This window comes from Empidonax traillii, unplaced genomic scaffold (assembly GCF_003031625.1).
Source record: "Empidonax traillii isolate 1590-97213 ecotype Southwest subspecies unplaced genomic scaffold, ASM303162v1 scaffold255:size705445, whole genome shotgun sequence".
In the NCBI taxonomy this organism is placed as follows: Eukaryota; Metazoa; Chordata; class Aves; order Passeriformes; family Tyrannidae; genus Empidonax; species Empidonax traillii.
This window is the reverse complement of record NW_020955448.1, coordinates 335,946-358,971: the sequence shown is the minus strand read 5'-3', so window position 1 is coordinate 358,971 and position 23,026 is coordinate 335,946. Positions and strand designations below refer to the sequence as shown.

The window sequence follows — 23,026 nt, the reverse complement described above, 5'->3', positions numbered from 1 at the left end:
GAACTGCTACCCTTTCTGTAGGGCTGCAGGCACAAAAACCAGAGCCAGTGCTCATGTCAGAGAGGCTTCTCTGAAGTTGGCAGAGTCACGAGAGACTTATTGGCCTGGACATGAGGACATGAAACTGAGCCAGAAACTGGTGACCATGAAACTGGTGACTTCCCCTGGTATTTTTTTTTTAATTTTTTTTTTCTTTGAACATGTTTACCCTTGTTCCTGTCTGTATGGACTTTATTTTTCTCCTCACTGCTGAGGAATAGCTTGGGGCCTCTGTGTTGTTAATGTTTAAAAGAACCACCCTTTTTCACTCTTTATCTTCCCATATCCTTCGAGTGGGCTGCTGAAGGTTTCCCTTTCAAAGCCATTGTTATTCTCACGCCTTCTTGCAGAGCAAACTCTGCACTGGTTATGCGTTTAGGGTCAGACATGTGGATGCTGTGGCCTTAGAAATGTTGGGGTTTTTGTGGAAGAACAGAATAAGAATAGTCTATAAGAATAGCCTGAGTGCTGATCTCTTACTATTTAACTACACCAGCTTAGAGGCAGATGCCTGATCCCAGACAGCATGGGAATCTGGATGCTTCAGGCGGGGAACTGGTATTGTGATTGCTTCAGAAAGAAGAGGCGGTTCCTCACCACTCTTCCTGGTTTCTCAGGGCTCAGCTTAGGGCCTCTCCAAAGACTGCTGATGCCAGCACAAGGGACAGGATTGCCTACCTTCTCTTAAAGCCAGGGAGTTGCTGGATGAAAAGGCTTCTATTGTCAGCCCCTCCATTAGGCTGCCGAGCGTTCCCCGGCACAAAAAGACTTCTGTTCCCTTGCACAGCACTGAATTAGCAACCGCGGACAAACCGCCTGCCTGACGTGGGCAGGGCCATGTGGGGCTCTGCTGCTGCCCCAGCAGGGTCAGGGGCAGCTCTCAGACAGCTGAGGGGGCAGTGCCAGCCGGGCTGGGCTGCGTCACTGAGCCTGGCTACAGCAATACCTTGCTTGTCCTTACTAACAAAGATCAGCAGGGCTGAGCCCCGAGGTGCACAGGCAACTCTGTGATGCCGCTTCTATGAAAGTGCAGGTGGAAGGAAAGGATGAAAAAAATCATCCCTCTGTGCTAGGAAGGGGTGGAGACAGGTGTCAGTCTCCAGTGGCCCATCATGCAGGAGTTTCTTCCTTACCAGAGATCAACCCAAGGTGCAAAGTTTGGTCCCAAATCCACATTAAAGATCAGGTCCCCACCACTGCATTGCAGCCACAGGAGTTACAGTGTCCTTCAGAGTCATGAAAAGGTGTAAGAGAAGAAATATCTGCGCAGAGAGGAACCCTGTGTGATTAAACACAAGATGTAATCCTTGGGGTCAGGAAGTGGAGCCTTCATAAATCCTGCTCTGGCTTTAGCTTACATGAAAGATTAGACAGAAAAATGCCATGTACCCTTGTTTGCTTGGCTGTAGCAGCTATAACCAGAGTTAAGGTTTACACTGATCCTAAATTAAGACCCAGGGAATGTACTCTTTAAATCAGTGGTCATGCAGAATAGGTGATTTCTTGTGAAATTCCACCTTTCCCATGCTTCTTGGGAGCCCAAGGCACATGAAGAAAACCTGACAGAGCTGAAGCCGAGCTGATCTCATCTCAAATTTCATTGGTGTTTGCTCTCAGGATCTTGTGATGAAGCCCAAAATTGTGGAGCATGAATCCAGTACAGATCTATTGTGCAAGAACTATTTGACCAGTGACAGAACTTCCCCAGTGTCAGTGGAGGGTTGGGTTGGACATTAGGAAAAGGCTCTTCCCCCAGAGGGTAGTCGGGCACTGAACAGGCTCCCCAGGACAGCGGTCATGGCCCCAAAGCTGCCAGAATTCAAAGAGTGTTCAGTCAACACTTTCAGGCACATGGTGGGATTGTTGGCATGTCCTGTGCAGAGCCAAGAGTCAGACTTGATGATCCCTGTGGGTCCCCTCTGACTCAGAATGTTCTGGGAACTATTCAGACTTGGGAGGGATCTTTGAAAGTGAAAAGGAGAGGAACCGTAATTTGCTTTCCAACAAACATTAGTAGTCAAAGAAACAGTGTCCAGAGGCCTTTGAAAATAGACAGCTAAAGTACAAAATCTCTGTCACTCATTTGTGTGCTTCCAAAGCCTTCAGTGGGTCCCCATCCGGTGGCAGCAGAGAGCATCCAAGGACAGTATCAGGAAGCCCTGAAAGCTGATGGCACCCATCAGTCACACATACCACCTGAGGGGTGGAGAAAACTCTTCCCAAGTGTTAAGTGTTGCTTGTTTTAAGTAGGACAAGGTTTGTGTCAGCTCATTCTCAGGGCTGAACTGGAAATAGACTTTTGGTCTTCCTGTTTTCAGCCAGACACTGCCTAAATCTTAAAAAAAACACCCAACAAATTATTGATTCCAGGTTTCTTGGTCGACCAAATTAGGGAAAGGACAACAGGAGCAGAACAAGAGCAGCTTATCCAGGACACAGCTTGTTAACATCCTATCTGGTATTCAAGCATAATATTAATTTTTCACACTTGCATTAAAAAATCCCACCAAAAAAAAAAATCAAACCCCAGTCAAGAATGATTCCTGCTGATAAGAAAATCACTGTGCTTAAATTCGTTAATAGAATAGGCTGTGGGATACATTTCAAAGCACGGGGTGAGAAATAAGCTCCCAAATCCCATTAAGAAATAACAGGATTTATGTGCATTCCTCCCATATATTAACTTTCCCCTCTGGAAACGTCTTGTGCTGAGCTGGTGCCATTTTTCAGGCAGGTGCAGTGTTTTGCAGTTCCCACAGACCTCTCCAGATAATCTGCCAGCCTGAAAGCCATTCCCTATTCTCCCTCAAGAATGGGGATTTTCTGATGCGGGGCTGAATGAGGGGTTTGGCTGACAAATGCCCCAGCTCGGTGTTGTACCGGCCTTGGGTCACACATTCTGCAGCGATGCTGTAAGCACCAAGTGCTGCCCAAATCCACCCTTCCAATGATTTCAGCCCCAGCCAGCAGAGATCCCAGAGATATCAACTTTAACAGCCCCTGTCAGGAGCGGGTCCTTGCCTGAACACAGCTTGGCATGCAGAGGTACCATTTGTGAGCTGAAGTTTTCTGGGAATTGCTTTGTAGCATCAGCAGGGTCAGAAAATTTCCCAACACCCGTGGAGAACTACTGACTTCCTGAGAAAGTGTCCACTGTAGCCACAGGGAAGTACTTTCCTGGTTCTCTGTCAGCTTGTAAGCAGTATTTATTTTCTCTATCATGGCAGCACCAGCAGGTCGTAGTTAAAAGCTATAACCCTCTTACGCTGTTTATGAGTGTAATAAAAAAATGTGCTCCCAGGTGGTTGGAATTTATAGTTGTGATGCAGTCACATGAGATGTGAGTATAAAACCCCAAATGTGGGAATGGGTGAAGAGTGAAGCAAGAATGAGTCTGCAATTGCACCAGGGAATTTACTACCTCGTACAACAATGATGTTGCTTGGGGTTTATGCATTTTTTCATGTTGGCTTTCAAGCTGTTTACAATGGCATATAATCGCTGGAATAATCGTGTCCTTGAGAACTTGCAGGAGTCCTGGGTCCATTATTTCTAAATTTTTTATAAAAATATGTATTCTTTAAACGAATGCTTCATTTACAAAAGTGGATTGGTCCCCGGTGTCAGACCTCATGTTTTCATACGTGATTGATGACCAGCCTTGCCAGCGGACTGAGAGAGACCCACATTTCTCAAATGCAGTCTCATAGAAACTGGGAAATAAGCTGATGGAATTCAGACCAAAGATCTGGCTGTTTTCCAGGAGCAAATACATGGCAAGCCACATTTCCAGTTTCAAGAGAGAGGCTTGACACGGAGAAGGAAATGTGAAACATTTGGACAGAGAGGGGTGGGGTCGAGGGGGGAATCTTCATTTACTCAGTGATCTCACACTTCCCTCCCTCCTGCCCTGCTCCATTTCGTGTTGGCTTAAAAGCAGTTGCCAGTGTTTGTTGAATAGTGTCAGCACAGAAGGGATGCAGCCGCTGACCTGACTATAAGGCAACAGCAAAAGGTTAGTAGAATTAGTCTTGTACTGCAGACTTGTATTAATAGTTGTATTGTGGGGTTGTTGGCACAAACTCTGCAATTAAATAAGTTGTTGGCACTCTTCCCTAGGTTAAATTACTACGGCTGCTCCCCCTGCTTGCAAGTCAATGAATACAACACTTTTGGGGAGGCGAGTTCAAACATTTTTGTTCTTTGGGGATTCTGCACATTTCTGATCTCAAGCTAAGAGGTTTCTGCTGGCTTTCCAAGCAGACCTCTGTTGTTGTTCTGTCTCTGTAAACAGCCCGTGCAAACTACTGGAATAACCAAGTGGGTGAGAGGGAGAGACACCACAAAAGACTGATGGAGAAACAAATGCCCTTAGAAAGGGTCCTTGCTTTCTCTCCTGCCCAGACCCATGGATGTTTCTTAGCACTGGGCTATTGTTGGAGAGGATTAGTTTTCCATCACAGCTTCATCAAGGGCAACTTACCCTTTTTGTCAGCCCAAAAATACAGCCACAAACACAGGAGGGAGGGACTCCCTGCCTACCCTTGCCCACAAGTGCAAAGCAGCCCCTTTTTCCAGCCTGAAGCCTCTCCCCACTCTTGCTTTAGTCAGTGGCAATTGGGTTTGGCCCAGGGGCCCACACAGCCCTCAGTGCCATTCTGCAGGGGCTATTCTCAGCAGCACACCTTCCCAGCTGGAAAACTTGGGATTTCCAATTGGTTATGAGTTCCTTCTACTTTGGGAAAAGCAGTACTTGCACTTCTTCCTGAGTCTGTCTCTGATGTAACAACATCAGAGCCACCAGCAGTACCTGTGTCTTCACCTGGAAAACCTCAGGTGTGAGAACTGTGAGTGCTTCAGTCCCTGTTTCCCCATTGCCAGCACTGAAGGGCAGCAAGGCTGTGGGGAGACTGTGCTCTGTATGGTCTGGGCTGAGAAACCTGTACATAGAACATCCAAGTTTTCTGAGAGACTGGTGCTATACAGAAAAATATCCAGGGAGAACCTTCATCTGTGCTTCCCTGAAGGCTGGCTGTTACTTAGTCAGGTGTTGGATGTTAGTAACAAAGTGCATTGAGCTTTCCCTGCCTATCAGAGACATGGCCTTTTTATGGCTTATAGCAGTGTTTGATGGAGATTGATGGAGAGTGAGCCACGGGCGCACCAGTGGAAGCTGGAGAAAGGAGTGAGCAGAAACAAAAGTAAGTGCGCTTGAGTGACTCTCTGTCTCTGCAACTCCTTGTGTGTCTCATCAGCTGCTAAAACAAAAGGTTCCTGTGCTGCTTGGGGCTGAAGGGAACCAGGCTGAGCATCTATTGTTCTGTATCCTGCATTCTTCTCGGGCTGGGATCTTGTCAGCTCGCGTTAGCTCAACAGGTTGGACTGTGTCACCCCTTGGATGGGAGACGTTGAAAGGCAATGAGAAATGACACCAAGTGGTTCAGCCCATGGCCCTGCTCCCGCTGAGTCAGTGCTGAATCACTGACCCATCAGGGTCTGAGGCGGGGAGGGTGTGATAGCACTGCTCTGGGATGTGGTCTGGCTTTGGGGATGAGATATTATAGAAGCTCAGTTAGTGGCACAGGGAAAAAAAATGTCATACCACAAACCAAATTCTGTTCGGGATAAATTGCATACCATCTTCAATTTTCCTGAGACACCTTGGGTTTAAGCCCCCTGTGTAATTCACAGGGGGTTGTAATCTGCCCTTGTATTTTTGAGGACCAGTTGTAGGCCAAGCAGAATCCTCAGTTAGATGTCTTTGGTTAACTGCTGAGTCTTCAGCACTCCAGAGTGAGTCTGCCTCGATTTCAGTAAGTTGAAAATGGTGGTAGTATCCTGTCATTTCCAATAAAAACATTGTCTGCCATGATGCCTGCAGCCGTGGCATTGCCCAGTGACTGAAAGGGCACAAATGACTCCAGTGGCACTGGGATCTGAGGGCTGGGGTTGTGGGGCTCCCTGCTGCTCTGGGATGTCTCTACCCACAAACCCGCAGGGCAGCTTTACTGTGCCAGAGCAGGGCTTTAAAGTACTTCCTAACAAAGTAGTTCAAGGTATGAATGAGCACATCTTCTAAAAGGTGGGAATGAATGCTAAAAAAGGACACCTTTCTGCAAGTGAGAGACCGTGCCTTTCCAAGCTCTGTAGCTATCCCTGGAAATTTCCTAGCCAAAAAAAAAAAAAAAAGGAAAGAGGATGGAAAAAAAAAGAGTGTGGTTGTCTCATAGCTGCTCAACAGGCAACCCTGAGATCCTTCTGGCAAGAGCCACTGAGGCTGAATTTGTCATTGTTTGGCTTGTGTCACCCAGCGGGTCAGGTCAGGGAGCTCCTCTGACCTGAACCCACGAGTGATGGACAGGTCTGTAACGGGCATTATCACAACATAATCACATGGAGTGAAAGGAAAACCCTCTGTGCCTTTCTTAACTTTTTCCCTCCCTGTTCTCCAAATCTTTAGGATAATACATCTTTTCTTATTTTACTCTGAATCTGTTAATGCTTCTGTTGTGTAATAAGGTTTTCACAGCAAAATATGGCCCGGAGAGTAGTAAATGGAACTCTTCCAAGGATGCCCAAAGATCTGCAAAGATTCCGTTCCACTGCCACAGGAACCATTAATCATGGTCAGAAATATTTCCTGCTGGGTTGTACTGTGCTCCATGGTTTCCTCTGTCCCTGGGGCACTAGTGGAAATTCCAGCTGATAAGGAGGTGAGGTGTTTTTTTCTGGTGGTTTAAGTTAGCTAAATCAGTTTTGGAATAGAACAGAGGGTCTGTAAGTTCTTAGGGGTATTACTGCTCTTGCCAAAACCAACAGCAGCCAGGAAGAAAAGCACTGGAAACCCAAAGACCCGGGTCAGGAGGAAAACAGGGGAAGACTTTGGTTGGCCTGGGGACTTGGAAAATCCTGTTGCCTTTCTGCGTATCTGGACATATATGTGTTTATATATGGATATGTATGTGTTGCTGGCTTGGGGGAGTAGAGGAGGAGATGGGCATTTGGAGCAGGCAGGGTCAGGAGATTGGCTGTTCACTTGGATTTTCAGGTTTTATTTACTCACAGCATATTGACCATGGCATGAATAGTAATTTTAATGCATGGAAAGTTTGAAGAATGAAAAACTATGTAACATTCTTGGTTAGGTGGCCTGTATAAAGAGATCGGTTCTTGTGGACCCTGAACCAAAACAGTGACAAGACAAACAATAGAAAAAAAAAAATAAATGAGTGGCTTGTGTTGAACTGACAAGTTTTGTTTGACCCTGTAAAATACATGCAGGTGAACTTTGAAATGAAAATAATCACCTAAACTCAAACCAGTGTATTCTGATCTTAAAATGTCCAAGTTAAAAGTTTCAGTCTTCTAAATGATTCCTTCTTTGCTGCCTTGTAGAGATCAACCCCCTTTACTGCATTTAACCTGCCTGTGGAAGCAGCCTTGCTCCTGCCACTCACAGTCACACTAGAGTGAAATAATGATGCCCTGCTCTTGTCTTTCAAACTAAAGCTCTGCTTGCCTGTGGAGCAATTTAGCCTTCATCCCACCTATGAATGACATTCCTTATTATCTTTGGGGCTTATTTTGGCCTTTTGTCTTCCAGTGAAATGGAGCTGAACCTTGGCAGAATCCCTCTTTAAGACCTTTTCTTAATAGTACAAGGGATGTATTAAGCTCCTAGGAAAATTTAGGTAGTGAGGCAGACTTTTCATGAAGGAATGGATGTGATGATATCACTGGATATTATTCCTGTGCATTTCATATTTCTAATGTGGAAAATGCTTTCATTATTATTACTGGTAACTAGGGCTGTGTGAAACATGGATTTTCAGGTCACTGATGTTAAAAAAAATATTTGGGATGTTAAAAAAAATATTTGCACTTGATTTAGATGGTTTGTTTCAATAACATTTTTTTGTTTTAGTTTTGACAATTCCCAGAGATAACAACCAAAATCAAATCAAATAATGAAACTTTGAATTCAAACTGAAAATGATAACTTTCTGTTTTAAAAACAGTGACCTTTGGGGTGTTTTCTTTGCAATGAATATCTTATCAGAATCAGTGGGTACTGGGAAATGTATCCACTGCTAACATGACACCAATCGGACTTAATCACCCAAGTCACATAGGCATTAGAAAAGTTCATGAGCACTCTTTAAAGCCAAGTAGATGAGAACTGGATTTGCAGGAACACTCAGTGTCCAGGGAAGTTCCCGTGGTCCTTATTTGAATACTCATTAAAAAAAAATCTGGCTTTCTCACTCAAGTTCCCTGTTGGCAACTGGTCTTATTTATTCATACCCACAATCTCTCACCCGTGGTGTCTTTCTACCCACAGGGGATACTGTGGTCCTTTGCCTGTGAATGCTGCAGTGGAGAGAGACAGGGAAAGAGGTTCTGGGATGACCATCACCCCCTGGTCTGGCAGGAGGACCAGAGTTCCCTCTGCCTGAGCTAAAAAGCTCTGCTCCAAGCAGAAGCTTGTGAGGAACTGGATAAGGCCAGGAAGGAGGCACAGCATGCTCAGCATTAGTGCTTAACCTTTCCCCACAGCCCCGGCTGCCAAAACCTTGTTATTTCAACTCTTCTAAATAACCTGTGAGATTTGTCTCTAAATCTGGGGGTAGCACTAATCCAGGGAAAGAGGGTTTGGTAGTGTAAGGCCTTGTCAGTGGAGCAGCTTGTGAGAGTGAAGCAGCTTTTCCTAAAGCTGGTGTATGCGCACTGAGCCAGCTGTGTGTGCAGTGTGAGCCCTTGGCTTTGGGCATCCCTGGCACTGTCCAAGGCCAGCTTGGATGGGGCCTGGAGCAACGTGGTCCAGCAGAAGGTGTCCCTGCCCATGGCAGGGTGTTGGAACTACGTGATCTTTGTGGTCCTTTCTAACCCAAACCACTCTGTGATTCTATGATAGGTTAACCCGTGTGGGCTCCATCTGTGTTGGTGCCACAGGTTTGGTTACAGTGACACAGGCATCCAAACAGGGCTGATTTTATCGTCCCAATGGAGCAGGGTACAGAGGTGGGAGCCACCTGTGTGCTGGTGCCCAACATAACCCTCGAGCAGCCCACAGCAGTGTCAGCTGGAAGGTCACAGGACCTGCTGTTTCTGCCCAACCCTGTTCCCCTTGTGGTGAGAGCTGTAATTCCCAGCACGTGAGTTCTCACCCTCAAGAGCTGCCTCTCTCCCAGGGCTTGCCTTGGCCGAGTTGTGGTGTTGAACCACCTCAGCCAGCTCCAGGGTTAGCTGAGGACAGCGGGGTGCTGGCTCTCTCCACGTCAGCCTCATGCCTCTCCTCCCCATGGAACATGGGAACGGCCGGCACGGTGCTTGGGATGTGTGCGTGTGTGTGCTAATGAGGCCCAGAGGTGCTGCCAGCCAGCTCCCTCCAAGTGCAGTTTGCACATGAGTGCACCAGGAATGCACCAGCTATTCAATGGTAATAAGTTTTTATAAGCACACGTTTCTGACCATGTCAAATTTTGTACCCATTCAGCTGCTAAAATCCATGGAATTTGACACTGGGGAAACAATCACGTTTGAGAGGAGCTTGTACAAAGGGGAACTCACATGGTTTCCCAGCTAGAGCCTGAGCAGTTGATTGGCTTTTCTAGCACAATATCACACATTTATTCCTTAAGTAAGCTTAAAACTTTGGGAGAAGAAAGATTAGTCAGCAAGATTAGAATAGAAGCGATTCTTAGAGACTTATATTAACCATAAACAGCCATTGCTCACAACTGCAGAAGGTGAGGGACATTTTTCTTCCACAGTTTTGGATGGCAGAGGTCTACAAACACATAAATTGGGCCCTTTTTCTTGTCAGCTCAGAAATCCCATTATTTTCTCTAATACGACTTATGTGAGTAAATTAAAACATGCTTAAGGGTGTGATTAAGACTAGCAAGCAGAAAAGAGTCATGTTCCCAGAGATCTTGGTGTCCCAATACCCAGACAGCAGCAGAGGATGCTGATGTGCCCAAGGGGTTCTCACACTGAACTGAGGGGAATGCGGTATCTTCTCCATTTGGAAAAAAATCATAGGATCTAAAAATCATGGAAAATCACTACTGAGAGAGACTCAGTGAGCATCAAGGAGTGACCATCACCACTGCACTAGCAGCAAGGTGTCATCCTCTTAAGGATAAAGAAAGTTCTTAGATTGGCTCTCCTTTGCCTTCCTGCATGAAGCACTGAATACAGGAGATGAAATCTCACTTCCCACACTGCTGGTCTCATATCAGTTTACCATAATAACTGCCCTCTGGAAAAACAAACATTAGCTCAGCAAAAGGCAAACTACACAACACAAAGAGATGAAATATTGAGGAAATGGGGAGCAGTCACTTGAGCTGGTACAGGAGCACTTAACTTTCTCACCCCAAGGGCTCGAGTGAGGTGAGTGGAGTTACTGGGACTCATTAACCACAGATCCATTGTTCATTGGAAGCTTGTCCTGTGGAGTGATCGATACTCCAAAACCTGCGTGGGAACTGTCGGGACTTTAGGAACAAATAATAAAAGTGAAACCAGCTTACAGGCCTGATCCTTTCCCCAGTGGCTTGGGGCACTTCAGTTCCTGAGCAGTGAGGAAAGCTGTGTGGCTCCAGAGAAGGGGCCCTGCAGGTTGACCGAGGAGATGCTGCTTACAATCAGTTTTCACCTCTGGTCCCCACTTGTGCCCTCTTTACCTCACTTTTGTTTTGGGACCAGAAGAGCCTCAGCTGAGGCTTTTGAGGGTGACATAAAATTTTCAACTCTGCCATGACAAACTTTCTGTCCTTAACAATGGCTTTGTACAGTGCCTGCAGCAGCAAAGGGTGTTTTTTCAGTAACCTGTGATTTATAGAGAGTGTGATGCAGAGCACTGCTGAGCCCTCCCCAGGACTTACAGCACCTGTGAAACCTGCTATGGGACAAAGCACAGCTTTGAGGCTGAGGATTTGGATCAGTAACATATATATTACCAGCTCAGTTTGGTTCTGGCTATTCAAGTGTGATGGGTGAGCATTATTATCTGCCTGGAGAAACGGAGAGACGATGGCAGAGTCATCCAAGGACAGCCCTGGGGAGTTGGCCAACATCCCAAATCTGTGCTATGGCATCAAAGGACAGCATTTTTCATCTGAGCTGCTTCTCTCCCAGCAGCAGGGGAAATAATCTCTCTCCTGCCTGATACAGCTTTGCTTCACACCTCCCCTGTCTTTCCCAGGTCACAGCTGGATTTGGAATTAGCTGTTGATGAGAGAAAGAGAAGTGAGAGCTGTGCCTTGGATGTGGAGAGGGGACCTTTCATAGGACAGAGTGGCCAGACCTTAGGAAATAAAATATGATGGCCTTTTTCTTTGAGTTCTCAAGGAAAATGTATATGATGCTGAATAGCATGTGACCTTTTTCTTAGATCTTGGTTCTCCTTTGTCTCTTCCATCATTCCCAAGAAAGCTCCCTGATTCATCAAATCCATCAAATATAATGCATGGAGCAATAATTTCCAGAGGCCAGTGCTTTAGCTGATGTAAATCAACACACTTACCCTACTGGAATGACACTGGGATCTCAGCAGAGAAATTGGCCTGTGTTTTCCTTTCACTGCAGTGAATAATGTGTCCCTGAGGTACAAAACTAATGACTGTAGGGATATTGCTCTGTCACAAGGGAAAGACTCGGGAGCTCTGTGTACTGCATGGCTTTAGTTCCCTGCACCCAGTGAACCATCTGCACACACTGAATACTGTGGCCAGCTCCTAAACCTCCTGCTGAGGGAATGGAGCTGGACAATGCCAGATCACTAGGTTTTATAACACATTGATGTCTTCTCTCTAATTCCTCAGTGAAAGAAGCATCTCTGACACTGTGAGGTACAAGCAGACACCTAAATGTATTGTGAGCATTTAGGCAAGAGCCCTTGTTTTAAGCGATAGTTTTGAAACCAAAGCATAGGGTTGCAGTTTTGCCAGAGTCTTCATTTTGTACTGGGGCAGGGAAAAGCCTGTCCCAATCTGAAGTGGCACTAAACCTGCAGGTTCTCTGGCTGCATTTCAGTCTGCCTTACAGTCAACGTGGCATTGGTGTCCCAGCTCCAGAAATGTTACTGTGATGATGATGTGTGAAATGGAAACAAGACAATTAGCGTTTCAGACACGCCAGGCTGGCACTGGAACCAACTTACTGCAGCTCAAAGGGGACCAATGTGACGTGGAGCCCATTCAGTGTAAACAGCAGCCTCAAAAGAGCAGCACGCCTTTATTTTCTGATCACGGTGGGTTAACGACTGCTTGTTAGTCCCAAGGTGTTCTCTCCTTCCCCACGTCCATTCCTCTGGAAAAGAAATGGGGCTTGCCCTTATTACCCAAATTAAGAGTTTTGGCCATGAAGTGATGAAGCAGATGCTATGAGCTACTACAGCTCCATTGGCAAGTGGCAGGCCAAAATTGTTCAGGGGCTGTGAGCACAGGAATGGATGATAAGAGCCTTTTCATTTATTAATCACTTTAATTCACATCTAAAACTCAGCCAGCTGAAAAATAACCAGCTCTGGAGAATGGGCACGTAGAGCACAACGCAGTCAGCTCATAGCTCGGTCGTGACATCCGTGTTTTACTACTTGTACTTTGGGAGGCTGTGCCAGGGTTAATGACTCTGGACAATGCTGAGAAAGTGTTCATTATATGGGGAAGTTTATTAGATTAACTGACTAGGAGACATTCTGTGGAGAACTTCAGGGAGACCCTGCCAATCCCAACAGTCCATGTTTTAAACTGAATATTAAGTGTTTTCAGTTTAACTACAAAAAATACATCACCAGTGGTTGGATGCTGAAGGTAAAAGATTAAAATTTTGAACTGAAGTTGGGATTTTTATTTTAATCCCCCCGCCTCCCTGCAAACAAAAATTTTCAGATTGCATTATGCAGGAGCTAATTACTCGGGCACCTGTGTTATCGTGCTGAATGTTCCCACATTCAACATGTTTTTAGTCCTACTCTTCAAGTCTTCAAGGCTTAAATCCCCAGCAGCCCATGGGGATGGTAATAAATATCTTGGATAGACTGGATAGCTGATGCTGGGACGCTTGTAAACTCCCACAGCCTAGGAGGAGGAGTATGTTCATGGGGGGAGAGGAGTGCATCTGCAATCACACCCAGGAAAGCAGTTGACAGACACTGATCAGCCACATACAGCTGTCCTTGTACCAGGGTTACCCTTGCTGCTACTTGGAGTGGAGGGAGAAGGAGAGGATTTAAAACATTTTTGTTCATTAAAGTATGACAAAAGACCTTATTCTGCCCAGGCATACAGCCCACAAAGCTGTTTAGGGACTGAAAGAATCAATTGAGGCGATCCAGCGGTAGCAGGACAAAAGGCCTGGGCCGGTGTAATTAGCTAAGTACCGCATGCTGCTCCCTCAGCCCCCCTCACTTAATCAGCCGGGACACTGAGCAACGAGCCGGGTTTCACAGGGATGGCTGGCTAGGAAACGTCTCACCCTGTGAGATCATACACTGCCCACAGCCACCTGGGCTCCTCTGAAAGCCACCTCTGCCTCATGGTGCTCGTGTATTTTAGCAATAACTGAAGCCAACTTCCCCCCAGATGGACATCCGAAAGGAAGGCAGTTCTCCTGACAAGTGGTGACACGTCTAGTGGCAAGTAGAGAGGCGGGATTCCATCCCTCCCTGTGCTTTGCATGCTGTTTAACTCTCGGGAGACATGCACAAGCACTCAGATGCAGCTGTAATTTTCATAGGGATCTCTAGGATCCAACAGGAATGGTCAAGAGGCCACCACCATCACTGTGCTATTTCCATACTCCATAATATTGGCTCTCCATGTGTTGGAGGCATTAATCCATATCTCAGTAAAGGCCAAACTGCAGGAGGAAATTAAACTGCTAAGGCTTTGTTCAAATCTGGGGGTCTGTCCTGTCAGCAAAAGGGAGATTCAACAAAAAGAGGGTCAGCTGGCTCTGCTCCTAATTCAAACTGAGAAGCAGATGCTGAGATTTTACTGTAACTGGTGCTCTGTGCCCCTTTTCAAAGGGCCAGCACTGTATATTTTTAATTATTGTGTTGGCAATGGTGAGAGCAAACAGCAGCAGTTCAATATTAGCGTTCCCAAAAGTCTCTGCTGGGACAGCAGGAAGCTCAGACTTGCAGCCTTAAGGTTTGTTGTCCCATTTTCCTATGGTTTTGCTCTTCTCCTGCCAGGCCCTTTGAATGTGAGCTGAAGGGTTTAAAGCTCATCCAAGCTTTTCACATGTTCAGCACAGTCTGCTTTGATAAAGCCTAGACAGTGCCTGGTTTTAACCAGCTTGAATAAAGACACTCCCTCTGAGTATCTTTAAAAGTTCAGAAGCCTGGAGGAAGTGTTGCTACTGGCCATCTGTAGCCATAGCAGAGGAAAACCCCATTCCAAGCTCTCTTACAGTTGGACTTTTTCCTCTGAAAAATCCATTCTGCAAAGGCTTCACCCAAATCCTATGAAATGGAAAAGGCATATACTGAATTTAACAATGTGTGGTCAAGCCCCTGGAAGGATATTAATTAAACTAATTCCAAACAGCCCAAGCAGTGTCTTCCACAGTACTTCTGCCTTGAGGTTTCGAGTGTACTTTTTGTTCTTTCTTCTTGGAACTTTTACGCAAGTTTTCTGCAGCTTGTTTGACTCAAAGCTGTTGTTGCAAATTTGTTTGCCAGAAAGGACATTGTCATCATTCACAGGACCTATTTTTAAATTCTGCCAAGATTCCTTAAGCGAGACTGCTATCCCAGAGAACTGTACATCCCGGGGATGCTGCAGAGCGACTCAGAGCTGGAACAATTGATCACATTCACTGAAGTAGCAGGGAAACTGCAGGGGAACAGAATGAAGTTACCTTCACTGGAATTTGGCCAGCGTCCCAGCTGCCACTAAAGCCTCTGCTCTTACAGGGATGTCCTGGGATTTTCATTAATGTATAATTCCGCTTATAAAAACATGTGCCTGCTGGCTTATTCCCTGGAGCCATGGTGATTAAAGAAACACTGTTTGGCCACTGCATAACAACTGGCTTTAGCAGGCACATTCCTTTCCTTCCTAGTTATTCCTGCTTCCCTCCTTTCTCCTCCCCAAGACATAAAAGTGAAGTTTCCAGTGCATTGTGTAAACAGCATGAAGCAGGAATATGATTTTTCAGTGCTTAAGACCGAAGCTAAGAAAACAGAAAAGGTTGTGCAATATTTGGATATAAAGTGCTCCTTGTACCCGGATCCATCCATCCCCTCGTGTCTGTAATGGTGATACCTGCAGGACCTGGCACTACGTGCAGGAAGAGGGCAGACCAGTGAGTCAAATGGGCTTCTCAGGATGCAGGAGGGAGGACACATTTTGTGTGCTGCTCTGGGTTAGATATATAACTGGAGTATGGAAAACGTGCCTTTGTAATCCAACTCTTCCCTGAGAGGGAAAGGGCCTTTCACTGCCGAGAGCCAAACATGTCGTTTCACATCGCCCTGGTTAGTGGGGAATCTCGTAGTTGTTTGTCCTGGCAGTTTATTTTCAATGACATTTTTGGAAACAGAAGAGCAACAAAAAAATTAAAAAAAAAAAATAAAAAAGGAGAGAACTGTGAGAAACCAGGAAATGGGACCAAGTCAGGAAGGGAGTGCATGGGTTCAGCTTGTGTTTGAGATGCTTGTGAGGACTTTTCCCCGGCTCATATGGCAGAACAAGAATTTGAAACCCTTTCTCTAGAAGAGCATTTACATGTCATCCTTGAGATGCAGGGAAATGTGTAAATCCAAGCTTCCACAAAGCAGCCAGACAAAGCATGCAGGAAGGAGGAAGACAGTGGGCAGTGTGCCTGGTGTTTTCACAGGTATGTGTGCCTCATCCATCTCCACAGCACCTGACAGATCTGCAAACTTGGCCCTGCCTCAACCTGAACTGCAGCTACATTCATTCATGTGTCTACTGCAGCTAGAAATAGTTTTGCCAGAAGTGTTTGTCTTGATAAATGAATCAGCTTGGAAACAAAGATATAAATCCCCTTCCCTGAAAGATGATCTGGATAAGACAGTTGCAAGCAAGATGTGGCTACTTCAGAGGATTTGGGCAAGGAGAGGGACAGTGCTGGGTGTGACTGTGAGAGTGGCCTTAGGGAATACCTCTCCGTGTCACCCACATCTGAAGGGATGTTTTTAAAGGCAGAGGAGAACAAATGTCTTTCCTCTCACACCCTGGCAGTTTTTGCACCATTCATGTCCCCATATGTGGTTCCTGGATTGCTGGGAAATGCTGACATGTGGGCAGGGGATTTCGGGAGCTGCAGTGTTCCCTGGTGAGTCTGCCTGGGTTTTCAATATTTAAACTGAGAAATAAGGCAAATGTCACTCTTGTCGTTGTTTTCCACACGATAAGCATCTACCTTTGAACCTTTCAGATATCCCGTGTGAATTAAATGCAGCCATGGCTCTATTTTCACAACAACAGTAATAATCGAAAAATTATTTCCAGTGAAAAATTCCATGGAAAAAGCAGTTGTCTTCTGAGTGTCGAGCTGCCGCGAGGTGGCAGCAGGGCACAAAGATAGGGACTGCGGGGACAAACCGAGCAGAGCTGGGTGTCTCGCTCAGAGTTCATTGCTCCATCTCCCTGCTGCTCCCAGTAAGACCAGGAAGCCCTTCAAGGCATCCACACAGCCGGAGCAAGAACAGGCTTTTCAGTTCCCGTGCTCTTTTCCATTTGGATAGCCTGGCACACAGAATTTTTAAAAATAGCTGCTGCACTTGGGTCTGTGGACCTGAGCACCTCTGAGGATCTCAGAGGAAGAGTCTTTCTTGGAGACAAAAGGAAGAGGGGAGAAGTGGGCAGGGAGGAAGGGTGACAAAGTGATCCGTAGGCAAGGAAAAGGAATCTCCAGGGCCGTGAGCCTGGCATCTTTCATGGGCACTAAATTCACTTGAGAAGACTTTTTAATAACTACAGAGGGCTGGGGGAATAAAGAAAGGGTTTGCCAAGTGTGATGTGATGACAATGGCTTGCACCGTGAAATTCCTCTTTTGTCTGGGCACCGTCACTCTGAGCCATGATCTGGTCCGAGGGGAGCTCTGGCTGTGGAACTGTGGAGTGTGTGTGACCTGGCAGAGAGTCAAGAAGCACCGAGCCCCCGTGCTGGGATGAACCGGCCCAGCTCCTTCTGCAGAGTCCGTTAGCACTTCCTTCTCATCCCCGAGGGATGCCAGCAGTACTGCCATGCCCTGAAGGACACGGCTCTTGATGCTGAGCTGAGCTTTAATTGCTCTTGGCTGCTCTAAGCTTCAATCTTCAAAGAGTCCCTAAAAATTGTGATGTCTGATTCTCATTAAAATGAGAGGGAAGTGAATACCTAAATCCCTTTGGCAGCTATTGAATCCCAGGCAAGAGCTTCGGTCGGGTCATCAAGCACGGCTCTGCTGCATCGTCTGGTTTTCTTCCTTTTGCATGTAGTCTGTCTAGTGGTTATTACTTTATATTAGAGGGCTCAGAGAGGAAGGAGGAGCATGAGGAAAAGGGAATATAGGGCAAAAGGAAGAAAGGGAAATGATAGCACCATGAGGGACAGCACAACCGCAGCAAACAGAAGAATGAAAACTGTGGGGACCAGTGGGAAACCAGAGATAATGACAGAAGGACATCCATGAGCAGTTCCTGATGGTGGTAGGAAAGGGAGCATTACCCTGAGAGAAAATGCCTCGGTGCTGGAGACATGGATGAACTATTAGAGGGGGGGAGTCTCATTTGGCATCAGTGCTGTGTGACCTCAGTCAGAGCAGGGAGTGTGGCTCCAGCGCTGCTGTGTAACTCTTTCTGTGACCCTGGAAAAGTTATATAAACATGCCTTCTGTTTTTATTCCTCTCTAATTTAGGAACAATACTTCCTGCTGTCTTCCCATGGTGTTGAAAGGTCAAATTAGCTAATGGAAGGAAAGTTTTTGAGGATCATTACTACTGTTTTCATTACCATCATTATTGCTATTTATAACAGGTATAATGGAAGTGTTAATACTGGGGAAGGGAAATAAGGGAAAGAGAAGTGGCAAACATCAAAAGCAGTAACTGGCCATGCTGGGGCCAAGGATCTGTCTCCAGGAAAGATAAGCACTACCTGTTCCAGTAGCCAGAAAATCCCATAGCTTCACCTAATTTATGGAATTACCTGATTGTGGGGCAGATTTTCCTGACATTTCTGCGAGTTCCTGTGAGCAATATGCCAAGGCAGGAAGTTCACCGCCTAATCATGTGGTGAAAAAAACCCTCAAGAACTGTAGTTTGAGAGTTGCTGATTGTCTTCTTTCTCCTCCAGACTGATCACAGGTGCCTCAGCCATACTTTCTAACGTGGGAATATTTTGCAGTTACCCCAAAAAGAGCCAACCCAAAGAAAGTCTCCTGGCAGTTGGTCACCCTGTCAAGCTACAAGCTCTGGGGGCCATGGCAATATAGGGCACAACAGCAAGTATAAAAATGTAATACAAAATCTGGGAAAGCCTGTAAAGTGTCCCATAAAGAAGGGCACAAGGCAGTGCTATGTAAAAAGGATTGAAAGGCAAATTCCCAATGGTGTCATTTTCTCCTTGTTTTTAGAACAGATCTGAGGGAGATTAAAGACGTAACTGAATGTTGGTCTGTGACATGCCACAGTTTGAGGGATACACTGCAGCCACCAAGAAGGGCTGCTTGGAGGTGCTGTGTGGGCTCTGTACAGGTGCCTGTGGACAGCAATAGGGAGCAGCTGATGTCATAGACTGAATTTTCTAAGGTTTGTAGGTAATGGGCTCACTGTCTAAATGTCATAGGAACTGGGTGTTTAATTATTGAAACTCCACGAGAAATGTGAGAAAGGACTGTGAGGTTGGGGGCAGGATGGCAAAGCAGGGTGAAAAAAGGAGTCCTTTTGGGTGTGTTTGGGGCAGAGCAGCAGACCTTTCCAGCAGACTCTTTGACAGGCAGCTATTTTTAACTCTCACACTGCAAAGCAAATATTAACTCTCAGCCATGTGCAGCCCCTGGCTTTGTGTGCTCTGGAGGGGGACGAGCGTATCAGCTACAACAGGCGGACAGGCAGCGAGTCCTTGTCGCCCCTCGAGCTGATACCGCCTGATAATCACCACAGACCAAACAGGATCGAGTTAACATGCCCCAGGCCCCAGTGTTGCTATCACCTGGTGCTATGCCCTCCGTGGCACGCTTGGAATGGCTTGTTTGCAAGAACCAAACAGTGGACAAAGAAGTGAGGCTCTACAGGGCATGTTCTGCAGGCAGGAGCTGCAGGGATCCCACCTGGCCTCCTGCAGCCAGCAGATGAGCAGGGGGAAGCGGTGCCATGGGTTTTACCATGGAAAAGGGGGAGCATTGCTCTGCACCTGCACCCTGTTTGCAGCTCACCCAGGTACCATGCCTGCAAAAGAGGGACCTGATACGGCTCTAGGCGTTACCCAGAGCAAACACAGATTAGTTCCTTGTCTTGTATATACGGGGAGGGGTGGAGAAAATTTATTGTTAGTTTTGCCCCTTGTTACAGAAAAGATCCTGGAGGCTTCTTGAACGCCCGAGTCAAAGCTGCATCATAGGCCCATCTTTCTCTGCCCCTTCCTCTTTTAAATGTAAAAATCTCTCTGGGAGCCCAACAGTTTTGTGCTTAAGAAGGTGGAAAATTATCTTAAGAGCTAAGTCTTCTTTCCTCCGCTGGCTTAGGAATTTAGAGTCACCAAGAGGAGTCAGAGGCAAACTCATCCAGGCATGTCTCCTTATCTCTTGGAGCTGAAGCCAGCAATCTGTTTTCCATTGATGTCTTGCCACTTTTTGCTAAGGGGCTGACTGCTGAGATTAACCTTGCTCCCAGAACAGGAAACAATCACGCAGGAAATGGAAAGGTGTGGAAGTGTTGGAGCCTGCAGGGTAGTCCTGGGAATGACCTTGAATCCTCTCCCCTTGTCAGTAACGTGCATCCACCCTGCACGGATCCCATCGGCACTTCTGCAGCTGGATTGCTGCCCTGGTGGCCACAGCCACTTTGCTTTGGTGTCTGCCCTCAGTAAATGACACTGCAAAAGATCTCGGTGCTGCAGGGAGCCCCTGTCTGCACCGGTGCAGGGGCACTCCAGTAAACTGCCTGCACTCCTGGTTTCCACATCATCCGTGTTTCAGGCTCATTGTGGGAAAAAATATGTTGGTTTGCCTCTGTTAAATGACAGATTGATTTTAAAGTATTGGAAACATTTCAGAGCGCTGCTAACCCTTCAAAAATGTGTGGTTTAACTTGTTCTTCCACTGAGTAAAATGCAACCTCTCGAGGTGAATTCATGCAATGTGAACCTTGTATGATTACCTGGAATAAATTAATCTCTCCACTACCATCCCTTGTACCTGGGAGCAGAAATGTTACTGCAGAACAATGCAGAGCACTGTGAGAAAAACATGCCTTCCTTGCTTCCCTGCAGCATAAAACCATAACTAGGAGACTCTTCCCTTGGTTTGGAGTAAATGTGAAGAGCTGAATTCCCTGAAGGTGCTTGTCTGCACCAGGGATGGTGCCTACATTTCACCTTGTTTTCCTCAGCTTAAAGAAACTACAAGACGTCTTACTGGCTTTTGATTGACCTCTTGCACCAGGTCCTGCAGCTCACGGCTGCTACAGTTTTGTCACAAGTGGTTGTTGAGGGTAATTTTGGCAATGCTGGGGCTGCTTGAACCACTCCAGCACAACTGGCTTTGTGCAGCCTGGTCCAGTGAGGCAGGTGTTCATTTACATAGCTTACCTGTGTGTTGAAGCCTGTTTACTTTGTTGATAATTGTTACACTGGGTAGAGATAGAGCTTTGTGTTCATAGTGCAGCTTGTTTTGTCTAAATTCTCCAATCCTTCCCATGAAATATCACCACTCCTTAAACACAAATATTTTCAGAGGTGTTCAGGGAGGAAGAATGAATGTGGAGCATCTGAGCCTTGCTTTGGGAGACAAGGCCTTGCTTCTGGACTTTTGATGGAAACTTGGGGGTCCTTTTGCCTCTTTTGCCTCTCTGAGCTATCGGGTCAGGTCACAGGCCTGTTGTGAATGTTTTCCTCCAGGAAATTTGGATCAAACCACAGGAATTTGGAATTTGCAGCCAGGTAACCCCAGCTGAACGGATGACAGATGAGGTGGCTGACAGGTTAGTAACAGATGAGAGAACTGTGTCAACAACAAAATACAAATCCATATCTCCATTTCTGTTCTCTCCAAGTCCATAAGTAATGCAGCTGTAATGCTGCCTTCAAAAGCTTCTAATGGCAAATAGTGTGTCTGGGTGTAGCTGTTGCTCATGGACAGTGTAAGTACACGGGAGCACAGCAATTCCCTCTCAGCCTCTGGAATTACTTGCAGATGACTCTGCACTCGTGTTAGCAAACTTTCCTTAAAGGCATCCTTTACTCTGGTACTGTGGCTGCGTGGCCTTGCAAGCTGCAGTTTAAGAGCCCTTGGCATAGGGATAAGCTGGGAATCCGTCAGGATTTGGAGGTGTTTTTTCAGAGCTGTTCATAATGTCAGCAGCCTTAGCTCAAGTCTTGTGAGGTTTAGTCTTTCCTTACAGTCTTTGATTTCATACTATTTATAAAGGTGAATATGGAAGAGTCCAACTGTCCATTTTCACTGAAAAAGAGGAGAAAAAGAAAGGCCAAGCCCACTCGGTTGCAAAGAGAACCTTAAACCAGTGCTCCTGTGCAGTGAAAAATCTCCAGTATATAAATGCAATTGGAATTATTAGAGGATAAAGCATAGATCACAATTCAGTTGATTTTTTTCAGGTCAGGGTTCACCAAGACACAAGTTAATACAAATGCTTCTGATGGGTATCTCAGCCTTTGAAGTGGCTGGCATTTGTGACAGGAGGTATTCCTCCAAGAAGGCCTTTTCTCCATGATATGTGCTGTAACAAAAGCAAAACAAAAAGAAACAAAAAGTCCCTTCCGTTGCCTATATCAGGAGCTAATCTAACCCCTGGTACCCCCACTATTGTATTTCACTGAAATGACACCCACCTGTTCTCCTTTACAGCAGCAATAAACTGCAGCAATACTGCATTTTTTGTTTCTTATTTATTTATACTGGCAGCAAGGGCTAATGTTTCATCTCTCACCCTTCCTGGTAATTGTGATACAAGCTCTTTATAGGAAAGCTCATTCCTGTGGTTTGATCCATTCTTAAGAAGAAAAGAAAAAACTCATTCATCAGTGGAAGAGTTCCTGGTAGGATGAATGATGATGATTTTTACCTGCCTTTGTAGGGGGTTTGGCAAATTTCTTGGCCGATGTTTGGGGAAGTCAGATTTTACATTTTAGAAGGTACACAGGCTGTAATTCTATTGTTCAGGGGAACAGACGGGCTTTGCCTGTGAAAAATCACCATTCAACACCGAAACTAATGTGCTGGTAAAAACCTGGGCACTGTGTCTGCATGTGCTGAGTTACATGTCTGGGGCACGGCTCAATTACACATTGCTTGGCATGACTTGAAATAAAAGCAACTTCCAGAAGTATGTGTGCAATTTGACTGCTCCCAAAATGGTACCCCTGCAAATAGCAGCCCTTCCTGCCCTCCGATCCCGAGGCATTTCTTTGTCTCAGCAGAGACAAAGACAGAGACATTTCTTTGTTGTACTTGGGATGTGCCAGGAGATGTTACGTTTAAGTGTGGATCCCCAGACAGCTGCTAGCACAGGTCACAGCCTCTGTGGAGCAGGGACCGCCAGCTACTGAGAGTATCAGACTCTGGGGCGGCAAGTTTTGCAATCCAAGTAATTATCAGTTGCACTTGGAACCGCTGGCACTCCCGAGTCTGCCGAAACTCAGATTTGCAGTGTGTGAGCCCATACATAACCTGTCCCTGTGCTACACTAGTACACCTTTGCAGAGAGAGAGCATCAGTGCACAAGGCTGCAATTCACCCATCCTAGGCCAGATTTTCTTATCCTCTGCCTTGTCACTGGCTTGG

General features: G+C 46.1%; 1 protein-coding gene across 1 annotated transcript in view; it reads left to right on the top strand.

The window, feature by feature from the left end:
• SHROOM3 (shroom family member 3) overlaps positions 1–23,026 on the top strand; it is a 102,181-nt gene that overhangs the window by 4,548 nt on the left and 74,607 nt on the right. The window lies entirely within an intron of this gene.